General features: G+C 44.1%; 1 pseudogene; it reads left to right on the top strand.

Moving 5' to 3' along the window:
• The first annotated feature begins 3,646 nt into the window (after positions 1-3,646).
• LOC134738017 (uncharacterized) lies at positions 3,647-13,528 on the top strand (annotated as a pseudogene).
• The last annotated feature ends 557 nt before the right edge of the window (positions 13,529-14,085 follow it).

The following is a 14,085-nucleotide window of genomic DNA, read 5'->3' as shown; positions in this document are numbered from 1 at the left end:
TTTTCAAACCTTTTTTCAATTTAACCGCAGTCACTGGATTAAATGAATCAATTTAGTTAGGTGGAAATAACAAGTCTACATATCAGTGTAAAAAAGGAACATAAAGAAAAAGATGATGTGGGTTTTTTTTTTTCACCCTCAAGTAAATACAGTTTTTCGCTTTTAATTGCTTTCTACAGTGAAATCAGGTGAGTTATAGTTGATATTTTATGTGTAATAGATATTTCAGAGTTTGCAGTGGTAGAAAAAGAAACAGTAATAAGACCAAAGAAAAAAAAGGGACATTTAATAACTGTATCAGAATATGAGTACTGCTGCCTCCACCCACCAATCATTAGAAACAAGTGTTAGAAGCAGCAGCAATACCAAGGCCAGGCACAGTGGCTTATGCCTGTAATCCCAGCTCTTTGTGAGGCTGAGGTGGGCAGATCTCTTGAGGCCAAGAGTTCGACACCAACCTGGCCAACATGGTGAAACCCCTCTACTAAAAATACAAAATTAGCCGGGTGTGGTGGCCGGGTGTAATCTCAGCTTCTCGGGAGGGTGAGGTAGGAGAATTGCTTGAACCCAGGAGGTGGAGGTTGCAGTGAGCCGAGATTGTGCCACTGCACTCCTGGCTGGGCAACAGAATGAGACTCCGTCTTAAAAAATAAATGAATAAATACATAAAAATAGACGCAGCAGCAATACCAGACTTCCTCTTAAGCCACCTGCTAGACCTATAGTCTTGCAAACAACTTCCGATGTCATTCCTGCCTTGATAAATGTAGAGAGAGTTCTGGGAAACGTCAGCCTGGCATGCTCGAACATAGTGAGCTTATACGGTGTTAAAACTCTAGGAAACTGTTAAGTTCTGACTCTCCTTCCACAAGGGTTTTTCATCCATTTTTGGCAGTCCTTCACACTACCTGTTTCCATTCCAAGGAATTCTGCCTCTTTTTTTTTATTTTTTGTAGAGACAAGGTCTCACCCTGTTGCCCAGGCTGGTCTCAAATTCCTGGGCTCAAGCAATCCTCCCACCTCCCCTTCCCAAAGCGCCGTGATTACAGGCATGACCCACCACACCTGGCCGGAATTCTGCCTTCTAATCTGGCTCATTGATCAAGTTTTGAGTGAACTGAGATAAATCCTACAAATTACTGAGTTTGTTTCCATGTTTGTGATGCACTGAAGTAATCCTCTTGTGAATGTGCCTGGATCATATTATAAACGTTGTGGTCACTTCTGTAGCCAGTTTGGAAATATTGCAATACTTTCAGAATTGAAGAAATGTATCTTGAAATTAAAAACTACTTAAACCTATAGAATACACCTGGGTATTAATTTCTTATTAGACAGCATTAAATCTAGATTGGTTAGTAAGTGAACCAGAGGCAACAAAGTAAATGAGAATGAACCTTTAACTGATGCTAGGTTTGGGCCCACGCCACATGGTGGCAGGCTTGCTCTGTGAAGTACTTCCTCTTCAGCCCCAACAAACAATAGTGTTCCTAAACACATAAAGCTTTCCTCCAAGCCATGACTCAGGGACCAAGGCTCCTTTCATTTTGTGGCCCCGCCATCTTCAACAAGTGGTTTCCAGGGTCTTTGCAGAAGGGGAAAGAACAAGGAGGACCACTGTGGGAGATCTGTGTGTGATCCCAGGAAAACAAACTTCATCAAGAAACAAGTTTCTTCTTTTCTTTTCTTTTTCTTTTTTTTTTTTCTTTTTTTTTTTTTTGACAGAGTCTCTGTCGCCCAGGCTGGAGTGCAGTGGTGCGATATCGGCTCACTACAACCTCCATCTCCCGGGCTCAAGCGATTCTCGTGCCTTAGCCTCCCAAGTAGCTGGGATTACAGGCATGCACCACCAAACCCAGCTAATTTTTGTATTTTAACTAGAGATGGCCTAGTTAATACAGCCTGGCCATGTTAGCCAGGCTGGTCTCGAACTCCTGACTTCAGGCGATCTGCCCCTCCTCAGCCTCCCAAAGTGCTGGGATTACAGGTGTGAGCCACTGCGCCCTTCAAGAAACAAGTTTTAATGCTTGTATTTAACTACATTAAATCACATTAAACTACATGGTTTAGGAAATTAATTTTTAGAAAGAATAACATAAGTTATTAAGTTGTGAAGATTGTATTTTCTTTTTTTTATTTTTATTTTTGAGACAGAGTCTTGCTCTGTCCCCCAGGCTGGAGTACAGTGGTGTGATCTCGGCTCACTGAAGCCTCTACCTCCTGGGTTCAAGTGAGTCTCTTGTCTCAGCCTCCCAAGTAGCTGGGATTACAGGCGCCCACCACCACGCCTAATTTTTTTTTTTTTTTTTTTTTTTGAGACGGAGTTTCACTCTTGTTGCCCAGGCTGGAGTGCAATGGCATGATCTTGGCTCACTGCAACCTCCGCCTCCCAGGTTCAAGCAATTCTCCTGCCTCAGCCTCCTGAGTAGCTGGGATTACAGGCATGTGCCACCACGCCTGGCTAATTTTTTTTGTATTTTTAGTAGAGATGGGGTTTCTCCATGTTGGCCAGGCTGGTCTCGAACTCCTGACCTCAGGTGATCCACCCGCCTCGACCTCCCAAAGTGCTGGGATTACAGGTGTGAGCCACCGTGCCTGGCCTAATTTTTGTATTTTTAGTAGAGACGGGGTTTCACCATATTGGCCAGGCTGGTCTTGAACTCCTGACCTCAAGTGGTCCACCCACCTCGGCCTCTCAAAGTGCTGGGATTACAGGCATGAGCCACTGTGCTTGGCCAAGATTGTATTCTCTTTAAAAAATGTTACTTTACATCGTATGGTACATAGGCAGCAATGATTTAACCTTCGGTAGAACATTCTGCCTGTAAATCTCAGTATCATCTTCTCCAAAATGATGGGTTTGTATTTACTTAAAGTTCCATAATTATCATACACCTCTTACAACTAAAAAAGGCTTAAATATTCTTCTTCAGTAAAAGGAATATCAGTCATGTTACAGTAGCTTTTTAAAGAATATGGTTTCTGGAGTTGGACTGCCTAGGTTTGAGTTTGAGTTCTGCCATTTATTAACTGTGAGGTATTAGGTATGGTACTCAGCCTATCAAAATTTCAGTTTCTTTCCAGGCATGGTGGCTCACACCTGTAATCTCAGCACTTTGGGAGACCCAGGTGGGCAGATGGTTTGAGCTTAGGAGTTAGAGACCAGCCTATGCAACATGGTGAAACTCCGTCTTTACAAAAAATAAAAAAATTAGCCAGGCACAGTGGCATGCACTTATAGTCCTAGCTACCAGGGAAGCTGAGATAGGAGGATTGCTGAAGCCTGGGAGGTCAAGGCTGCAGTGAGCCATGAGCAAGACCCTGTCTCAAAAACAAACAAACAAAAAACAGAAAAAACAAAAAAACAAAATGCAAAACAAAAAACCAGACTTCATTAATCCACATTATATACATGTAACTAAATTTCACATGTACCCCATAAATGTGTACAAGTAAAAAAGATTTCAATTTCCTCATCCATAAAGTGGTATAAGTTATTACACATATCTTATGGGGTTGTTAGGATTAAATGGGAAAAAAGTATGTATGGCAGAGACTGGCCAACTGTTTACTAAACTGTTTCTTTTTTTTCCTGAGCAAACAGTTAAACCACATTTTCCATTCTTCACTTAAGTTAGTTGTGGCCATGCAACTGAGTCCTGATCAGTGGAATGTGAAAGTGTTAGCAGCAGTGAATCTGTACAGGTCTGCAGCAGCCTCAATTCTTGCTGCCTCAGAAGAAAGAACTTGACCGAGGGGCATAAGGCAGAGGGAGAGACTGAGGCAAGTTTTAGAGCAGGAGTGAAAGTCTTTAAAACGTTTTAGAGCAGGAATTTTAAAAAAGTACACTTGGAAGAGGGCCAAGCAGGTAATGTGAAAGATTCAAGTGTACAGTTTGACTTTTGACTCGGGGCTTTATACACTGGCATGCTTCCAGCGGGTTACATCTCTTCTCCCAGTTCTTCCTTTGGGGTGGGCTGTCTGCATTCTCACTGGCCTGCCAGCACTTGGGAAGGGCCGCATGTGCTGTGTGTTTACTGAAGCTGTGCACATGCTCACTTGAGGTGTTTTTCCCTTACCAGTTGAGTGTTGTAGAGGAAGGTCATATACTGGTTAAAGTCTGCCATTTTGCCTCTTAGTTTTCGTGCTTGAGCCCACTCGCCCAGCTCCTGAGATCTTACCAGGAAGCTGCTGATCACCAGTTTCGGGTGTTTTCTATTTATTGAGAGCCTGCCTTTCTCTGGCGCTGGCTGCAACCAATTATTATTTTAGAGAGACAGTTAACAACCGCCTGACCATTACCTGATGGTTTCCTGACATTCCTGGTTGTGGTAGGGGGGTGCTTTCCTGCCCTGTTCATGTCTGCCTACTACCTACTGTAACAAAAGGAAGAGAAGCGTGCTACTTCCAGGCTAAGCTCACACACAGATCTCCCACAGTGGTCCTCCTTGTTCTTTCCCCTTCTGTAAAGACCCTGGAAACCACTTGTTGAAGATGGCAGGGCCACAAAATGAAAGGAGCCTTGGTCCCAGAGTCATGGCTTGGAGGAAAGCTTTATGCCTTTAGGAATACTATTAATAGCGTTTCTCTCAGTATTACAAACCAGAAGCCTACAGCCCTGAACTTAAAACACAAGCAATATAATGGTGATCTTGTCTGCAGGATTTTTTTAAGCTAGAGAAAGTCTAGGAAATAAAGTTGTATGTAGAAGCAGTAAAACTGTAAGCTATTCATATACGTAACTCACAGAAAGTCAACATCTGTATTTATATTTGCTACATTTTTTGAAAATTTTAATGGCATATACAAGAAGGGAAATTAGATAAAATATTCAAGTTGGTGTCATATTGAAAACAGTATTTTCAATTATTTCATCCTTGTGTTTACTTCTGTCCATATTATGACTCATTAAATGATTTCTCTCAGTATTTCACACAATGATTAACCCCCTCTTTTTTTTTAAACTCTAATCCCATGACAGATTAGGATATGTCCTTTTTTTTTTTTTTTTTTTTTTTTTTTAGTTAAAGACTGGGTCTGCTACATTGCCCAGGCTGGAGTACAGCAGCTATTCACAGCCACCATGATAGTGCACTACAGCCCGAATTCCTGGACTCAAGTGAAGCCTCAGCCTCCTGAGTAGCTCGGGCTGAAACTGCCTTTGCAAAATTACAACAGTAAAAGAAATCTGCCATGGCTGACTCCATCTTGCTTCCAGTCTCACAGGCTGACTGTCTTCACTCATTCCTGGATGTGGGCCGAGGTAACTTTGGGGCAAATTTAGTTTATAGTTTAAACGATAATAGCCCTCCCCCAAAACTAAACTGCCCTTGTAAACCTAACGGAAGGTCAAGTTAGAATGGGAGGGGCCTGGATTCTATTAAGATACAGGCTTAGCTAAAATATTACCAACCATTATTGTGGAGGCCACAAGATTAGCAACTTCCTCAATTATTCTTGCAGATAACATCACTATTGTAGAACCTAAGACTGGCCTTTTGAGATGTCTTTTCAGGTTTTTGCCTTTATTTATTTATTTATTTTTTTGAGACGGAGTGTCGCTTTGTCGCCCAGGCTGGAGTGCAGTGGCATGATCTCAGCTCACTGCAAGCTCCGCCTCCCGGGTTCACGCCATTCTCCTGTCTCAGCCTCCTGAGTAGCTGGGTCTACAGGCGCACGTCGCCACGCCCGGCTAATTTTTTTATTATTTTCAGTAGAAATGAGGTTTCACCATGTTGGCCAGGATGGTCACGATCTCCTGACCTCGTGATCCACCCGCATCGTCCTCCCAATGTGCTGGGATTACAGGCGTGAGCCACCGTGCCCGGCCTGGGTTTTTGCATTTCTGATGAACAATGGGTCCACCTGGACTCATCAACCAGTCCTGTGGGCCCCATCCAGAAACAAATTCAGCGCAGGACAGCTTTGACTCCCTATGATTTCATCTCTGATCCAACCAATCAGCACTTCCGACTCACTGGCCCTGTACCCACCAAACTGTCTTTGAAAAACCCTAGTCTCTAAATCTTTGAAGAGACTGATTTGAGTAATAATAAAACTCTGATCTCCTGTCAGCCCGCTCTGTGTGAGTTAAACTCTGCATCATGACTCCCCTGTCCGGATAAATCAGCTCTATCTGGGCAGGAGGGAAAATGAACCCACTGGGCGGTTACAAGACTACAGAAATGTGCCACCACACCCAGCTACCCTTCTTTTTTGAAAATATCTTCTGTCTTGGCTCTAACACCTTTTGCTGTTTGAGTGCTTTATGCTTATGCCAGTCCGCTTTATGCTTATGCCAGTGCTTTATGCTTATGCCAGTCCGCAGTTTTCTCTAACGAAATTCTACCTCTCTTAAAGCTGAAATTTCATGTACTGAGTCAAAGCCTTCCAAGATATGTAAGGGTTATACCAGTTGCAGCCTTTTACTATTTGCTGTCTTCTATCCCAGGTTTTATTTCCAGGTGAATTTATACAGCTTGCTTCTGCCAAATCAGATTTTAAGCTCCTTCATGGGAGGGACTGTCCTGTTTTCTTTGTATGGCTCAGAGAAAAGAGTAAAGTTTTGTGCAAATAGCTGTTGATAACTGACTCATTCATTTAAAAGCCAAGTTTATGAGATTTCTGCAAACATTTTAATGTCTATCTGTCATGGAGTTTTATAAGAATAAAGTGCAATAGCTCTCATAAAGCTTCCTTCACAGATGAAAAATAACTTGTATTTGGGGGGCAATTACGGCAGAGGTGATATTTTATAGCCAGTGGTTTGGGTTAGAGGAGTTTTACAAAAAATAAATTAGTAGGCCGGGTGTGGTGGCTCACACCTGTAATCCCAGTACTTTGGGAGTCCGAGGCAGGCAGATCACGAGGTCAGGAGATCGAGACCATCCTGGCTAACACGGTGAACCCCCGTCTCTACTAAAAGTACAAAAAATTAGCCGGGTGTGGTTGGGGGCGCCTGTAGTCCCAGCTACTCGGGAGGCTGAAGCAGGAGAATGGTGTGAACCCGGGAGGCGGAGCTTGCAGTGAGCCGAGATTGCGCCACTACACTGCAGCCTGGGCGACAGAGCAAGACTCCATCTTAAAAAAAAAATTAGTGCCTTTTTTCATATTGAAATGAAGACTATTTTATATGTACTAACAACTAAACTTGTTTTGCTGTTTTGGGGGAGGGGGGCTTTCATCCTAACTATTCACTTTTTTTCTTTCTTTTTGCATATTTGCTTAAGATAGTTACTTTAAAAACATTAAAATTTATAGCTCAGACCCAGTGTGGTGGTTCACATCCATAGTCCTAGCACTTTGGGAGGCCAAGGCGGAAGGATTGCTTGAAGCCAGCAGTTCAAGATCAGCCTGGTGAACATAGTGAGACCCCGTCATCTCCACAAACAAAAAAATAAAAAATTCGTGAAGCATTCCATATTTTTTCTGAGATTAAAAAAAACTAAAAAGTTATAGCTGAAAAAGTTTAAATTGTATACCTTGCATCATAAAGATCTTAGACTGCTTTAACTGTGAATCTTGCCTCTCACCTTTCATTTGATTGCTAGGTACTAGTCTAGTTCCACCCTGTGCTTATCCTCTAAAAATTAGTCATTTCTTTGCTCATCATTAAGCCTCACATACTGATCTTTTCTGCTGGGTTTATTTTTCTTCTTTCTAAACTACATCCTGGCCAGGCGCGGTGGCTCATGCCTGTAATCCTAGCACTTTGGGAGGCCGAGGTGGGCAGATCACTTGAGGTCAGGAGTTCGAGACCAGCCTGGCCAACATGGTGAAACCCCATCCCTACTAAAAATATGAAAAAATTAGCCAGGCACGGTGGTGCATACCTAGTCCTAGCTACTCTGGAGGCTGAGGCAGAAGAATTGCTTGAACCCAGGAGGCAGAGGTTGCAGTAAGCCAAGACTGCGTCACTGCACTCCAGCCTGGGTGACAGAGCAAGACTCTGTCTCAAAATAAATAAATAAACTACATCCTTTAGGACTTCTTTCAGCAAGGGTCTGTGAGTGGGAAATTCTCTTAGTCTTGGTTTGATAATGTCTTTATTTTATCCTCACTTTTGAATACCAGTTTAACTAGACAGGGAATTCTAAACTGACAGAAATTTTCCCCTTCATTTTGAAGATACTGCATTATCCTCTGTGCATTATCTACTGTTTGAAATAAGAAACCAGCTTTTGGTCTCTTATTGTTTCTTTATAGATAACGTGACTTCCGGGGCTATCCTGAACATCTGTAGCACCCAGTGCAAAATTACAAATGGGGGATACCATATGTCTAAAAATTTTTAAGTCAGAAATCAAGCGAATAACTTGTTAAATAAAATATGTTCTATCCCTTTTTTTTTTTTTTTTTTTTTTTAAGACAGAGTCTCATTCTGTTATCCATCAGGTTGGAGTGCAGTGGCACAATCACAGTTCACTACAGCCTCAACTTCCCAGGCTCAAGCAATTCTCTTGCCTCAGCCTCCTGGGTAGCTGGGACTACAAGCAAGCACCACTACACCTGGCTAATTATTTTTTTTATTCTCTTAGAGATGGGGGTCTCGCTATGTAACTCAGGCTGGTCTTAAACCTCTGGGCTCAAATGATCCTCCAGCCTCAGCCTCCCAAAGCATCAGGATTACATGTGTGAGTTACCACACCCAGCCTATCCTCCTATCTTGACAGATACAGCTTTTTAGTGACTTGGATGGCCATACCTTGAATTTAGAAATCCTAGGGGTTCCATATTGGAACTTGGCAGGGTAGGGAGTGATTACCACCCCGGCCCCTTTCCCCTGACCTCATCCCCCTCCATTTCCAATCCTGGCTTCATCTGGCACTGCAAGGGGCTTCACCCACATGCTTGTGGATACTTCTCTTCCAAACTCTGTCCACATTCCCCACAAACAGACAGGCCACCCCACGGCTCTAGGTGTGTGGAGTCTGCTGTTGAGGAGAAGGACCTAGGGAAGAGGCCCATGCAAATCTTGGAAGTGGGTTGGAGCTGTCTGGGCATGGAATTCCAAGGTCTTGGGCATTTGGACTATGGTTTAGTGTGAAGAGACAGACTTTGGGTGGGCATCTTTCCTTGATACTGCAATAACATTTTTATTTTATTTTAATTTTTATTTCTTTTTCGAGATGGAGTCCTGCTCTGTCGCCCAGGCTGGAGTGCAGTGGCACAATCTTGGCTCACTGCAACCTCCACCTCCCGGATTCAAGTGAGCCTCTTGCCTCAGCCTCCTGAGTAGCTGGGACTACAGGCACACACCACCACGCCTGGCTGATTTTTGTATTTTTAGTAGAGACAGGGTTTCACCATGTTGGCCAGGATGGTCTCGATCTCCTGACCTCGTGATCCACCCACCTCAGCCTCCCAAAGTGCTGGGATTACAGGTGTGAACCACCACGCCCCGCCCTGCAAATAACCTTCTTAATGGTTCCCCCCATCCAATCTGTTTTCCACACTGTATCCAGAGAGAATTTTTAAAAAATGTAAATCATAGCATGTTACTCTCTTGTCTTAAAACCCTTTGAAGGCTTTCCATTGCATTTGAAATAAAATCCTTTAGGCTATGCATGGTGGCTCACATCTGTAATCCTAGCACTTTGGGAGGCCAGGGTGGATGGATTGCTTGAGCCCAGAAGTTTGAGACCAACCTGGACAATATGGTGAAACCATCTCTGCAAAAAAACTAGTGGGGCATGGTGGCATATGCCTGTAGTCCCAGCTACTTGGGAGGCTGAGGTGGGAGATCACTTGAACCTGGGGAGGTCAAAGCTGCAGTGAGATGTGATCGCACCACTGGAGTGCAGTTGTGTGATCTCGACTCACTCCAACCTCCACCTCCCAGGTTCAGGCGATTCTTGTGCCTCAGACTTCTGAGTAGCTGGAATTACAGGCATCGCCACCATGCCCGGCTAATTTTTATATTTTTAGTAGAGACAGGGTTTTGCCATGTTGGTCTCAAACTCCTCACCTCAAGTGATCTACTCGCCTTGGCCTCCCAAGGTGCTGGAATTACAGGTGTGAGCCACCGTGCCTGGCAGCAGAAAAACTTTTAAAAAGATTACAAAGCTCTGGGTGGTACTTAAACATGCCTGACTCTTTGCGATCAGCTTTTATCAGAACTGTTTCTCTTTCTGGGACACACTCTCCTACCTGCTTTTCACATGGCTGGCATCTATCTGTTTATAGTTCTTGGCTTAAGTGTCACCTCTTCCAGGTACACCTCCCTGTTATCTGCTATCATTGCATCTTGTTCATTTCCTTCAGTGTACAAATGACAAATCTATTTTGCTTGTTTGCTGTCTTCTGCAAACTGTAATCTACACTGGAGAGACTGTCACAGATAAGATGTTCCCCGGAAGCCAACTGCGAGCTGGAGATTAGCACATAGGAAGTTTACGAGGGGGCACTCTAATCAACACCCATTGAACAAAAGGAAATAGGATTGGGCATCAATCAGTCGCCGTACACTAGCTGTTCGGCACAGGCCTTACACTGAGGCAGCTCTCTTTAGCTGAAGCCATCCCCAGACGGATGACAGCTATAACCCAGGCAAGGCAGTCCACAGCACGTGATAGCATAGGGATATTTGTCCCCACCCAAATCTCAGGTTGAAATGTAATCCCCAATGTTGGAAGGTGGAGCCTGGTGAGAGGTGTTGGGATCTCAGGTTGAAATGTAATCCCCAATGTTGGAAGGTGGAGCCTGGTGACAGATGTTGGGATCACGGGGGAAGGTGGGGTGGGTCCCTCATGAATGGCTTGCGCCATCCTCTTGGTGATAAGTGAGCTCTCGCTCTGAGTTCACATGAGATCTGGCAGTTTTAAAAGTGTGTGGCATCTACCCCATTCCCTTCACTTGCTCCTGCTTTCACCATGTGACATGCCTGTTTCCCCTTCACCTTCCACCATAACGGAAAAACAGCGCTATGCTTCCTGTAAAGCCTGCAGAACCATAAACCAACAAAACCTCTTTTTTTATAAATTACTCAGTCTCAGATATTTCTTTATAGCAATGTGAGAACAGCCTAATACAGCAAGTGTCACTCAGATCTACTTTCTTTACAAGAATTCTGGGAGTGGCTCCTTTGGGACACTGGTGGGCCTCTCTTCCTGGGGATGACTTATAAAAGGAGGGTTGGTAGGATGAACTACAGCCTCCCTGCAGCTGCAGCTGGTCTTGAGGCTATAGCTGATATTCATCCCCCCACCCCTCTGCTGTGAATTCTAGATTCTCCTCACCATCGACAAGTCCCTGTGAAGGTTTAGGTGACTTTTCTAGTGAGGTGACTCAGACTCTCAAAACTGAGGCATTCTGGTTCCTGTTTGCCGTACCTTCTCAGGGTGTAGCTGCTGCACTTGTCCATTTGCCATCGAAATTGTGCAAGCTGGTACTAACAGATGTCCAAGTCGATGATCTGGGTATCAAACATATGCCTCCTGCCTCTATTGTGTAACAACAGCTGGACTGCCTCTTGATGATAAGAGTCAATCACCCCAACCGGGATCCTTTCCTTGCCTGCTGGTCCTTGGCATGAAAGGCCCAAAGTGCCTGCATGATGATGTAGCTTAAAGTTCAATGAAGACTCTTGCTGTGTTCCCTGGTGGAAATGTTTCCCCATTGGAAACCAAGACCTTCGACCCTGTGGGCTACATTTGTGAGGATGAAAACATAAATTCTTTAAGTGGGTCACTGGGACTGATAGCAAGTGGGGACACTGCTGCTCCCACACCATGGATTCCTCTCCCAGGTATTCTCTTGGGGATACAGCACTATATAATGGTGACTGACTTCAGGCATTACTGCATCCTGGAGGGTAGTGCTTTAAAAAAATTTTTTTTTTTTTAAATTTTAAGATCTGGAATACATGTGCAGAATGTGCAGGTTTGTGACGTAGGTAAACATGTGCCATGGTGGTTTGCTGCACCTGTCAACCTGTCATCTAGGTTTTAAGCCCCACATGTATTAGGTATTTGTCCTAATGCTCTCCCTCCCCTTGCCCCCCACCCCCCGACAGGCCCTGGTGTGTGATGTTCCCCTCCCTGTGTCCGTGTGTTCTCATTGTTCAACTCCCACTTATGAGTGAGAACTGTGATATTTGGTTTTCTGTTCCTGTGCTAGTTTGCTGAGAATGATGGCTTCCAGTTTCATCCATGACCCTGCAAACGACATGATCCCATGCTTTTTTATGGCTGCATAGTATTCCATGGTGTATATGTGCCACATTTTCTTAATCCAGTCTATCATTGATGGACATTTGTGTTGGTTCCAAGTCCTTGCTATTGTAAATAGTGCTGCAGTAAACATACGTGCGCATGTGTCTTTACAGTAGAATGATTTATAATCTTTTGAGTATATACCCAGTAATGGGATTGCTGGGTCAAATGGTATTTCTGGTTCTAGATCTTTAAGGAATCACCACACTGTCTTCCATAGTGGTCGAACTAATTTACACTCTCACCAACAGTGTAAAAGCATTCCAAGGGTAGTGCTTTATCCTCACAGGGTATCATTTCCAAGTTGGCACTTTAGCCAAGCTTTCAATAGGCTGTTCCATTGCTTATGAGGCCAGTAGCTTGGGTGGTGTGCCATATGATAGGTCCAGTGGATTCCATGGTCATGTGACCACTGCTATATGTCCTTTGTTGTAAAGCTGGTCCCTTGGTCTGCTGCAATGATATGTGGAATGCCACTTTGGTGGATTAAATACAGCATAAGCCCTTGGATGGTCATGTTTGATGAGACTGCAGTCAGGAAAGGCAAACCCATACACAGAATACCTGCCTATTCCTGTGAAAATGAATGGCTGCCGCTTTCATTATGGAAAGAGTTCAATAGGGTCAATTTGCCATCAAGTGGCTGGTTGGTATCTTCAAGGGATATTGTTGTACTGAGTTTCAGCAACAGTTTCTGTTGGTGTCAGGGTGATTATTTGGCTGTGACAGTAGCTAGATTAACAATGGTAAGTGGGACATCATGTGGTTGGGCCCATGGATAGCCTCCTTCTTTGCTTCCATGTCTCCTCTATGAATCCATTGTGCCAGGATTAGGGTGGTTGATGAGAAAGCTGGCTGACATCAACTGGCTGAGTCATTCCACTTGGTTATTTAATGCCTTTTCAATGGTAGGTGCTCTTGGGACCTGTGGAGGAAAAGGATGGAAGCAAAACTGGCAGAAAGAGAAAGTGGGCTGCAGTGTAGTCACAACCAGCCCTCAGCCAACCCCATGGGGAGTTCTAAAGCTGGGATGATTCTTCAGAGATGTTCCCTGAGGAGGTGAAAGGGACAGGTTTTTTTTTTTTTTTTTTTTGAGATGGAATCTTGCTCTGTGGCCCAGGCTGGAGTGCAGTGGTGCAGTCTTGGCTCACTGCAACCTCTGCCTCCTGGGTTCAAGCGATTCTCCTGCCTCAGCCTCCCGAGTAGCTGGGATTACAGGCATCAGCCACCACACCCAGCTAATTTTTCGTATTTTTAGTAGAGATGGGGTTTCACCATGTTGGCCAGGCTGGTCTCGAACTCTTGGCCTCAAGTGATCACCAGCTTGGCCTCCCAAAGTGCTGGGATTACAGGCATGAACCACCGCAGATCAGGTCTTAACATTCCGACGTCGACTAGTCATTTGTTGCAGGCTGCCCCTAGAAGGTGGCTGGACCTTGAATAAGGCAGCTTTCTTTAGCAAGACATTCACTGAAGAAGGCTGTCAGCATACAAGCTTCCCAAAAGCTGGGGGAATAAATCCTTCAGTCTTAAAGGAGCGATTGGGTAATGCAGCATAACAATTATAAAAGAAAACATTACTATTTTAATCACCAAGGTATACCCAGACCTTATTACAGTGCCTAGCACATGGCAGGCATTCAAAAGATCTTTATGAACAAATAAATTACTGAAATATCCTGCTTTCTTAGTTTGGAATATAAAGGGCACATCTCATCCCACCTTACAATATTTTGCTATGAAAATTTCAAAGTTTAGCTGGACGTGGTGGCTCTCATCTGTAATCCCAGCACTTTGCGAGGCCAAAGTGGGTGGATCACACATGGTGAAACCCCATCTCTACTAAAAATACAAAAATTAGCCAGACGTGATG

This window comes from Pongo pygmaeus, chromosome 14 (genome assembly GCF_028885625.2).
Source record: "Pongo pygmaeus isolate AG05252 chromosome 14, NHGRI_mPonPyg2-v2.0_pri, whole genome shotgun sequence".
Classification (NCBI taxonomy): Eukaryota; Metazoa; Chordata; class Mammalia; order Primates; family Hominidae; genus Pongo; species Pongo pygmaeus.
This window is presented reverse-complemented; position numbering and strand designations above follow the sequence as displayed.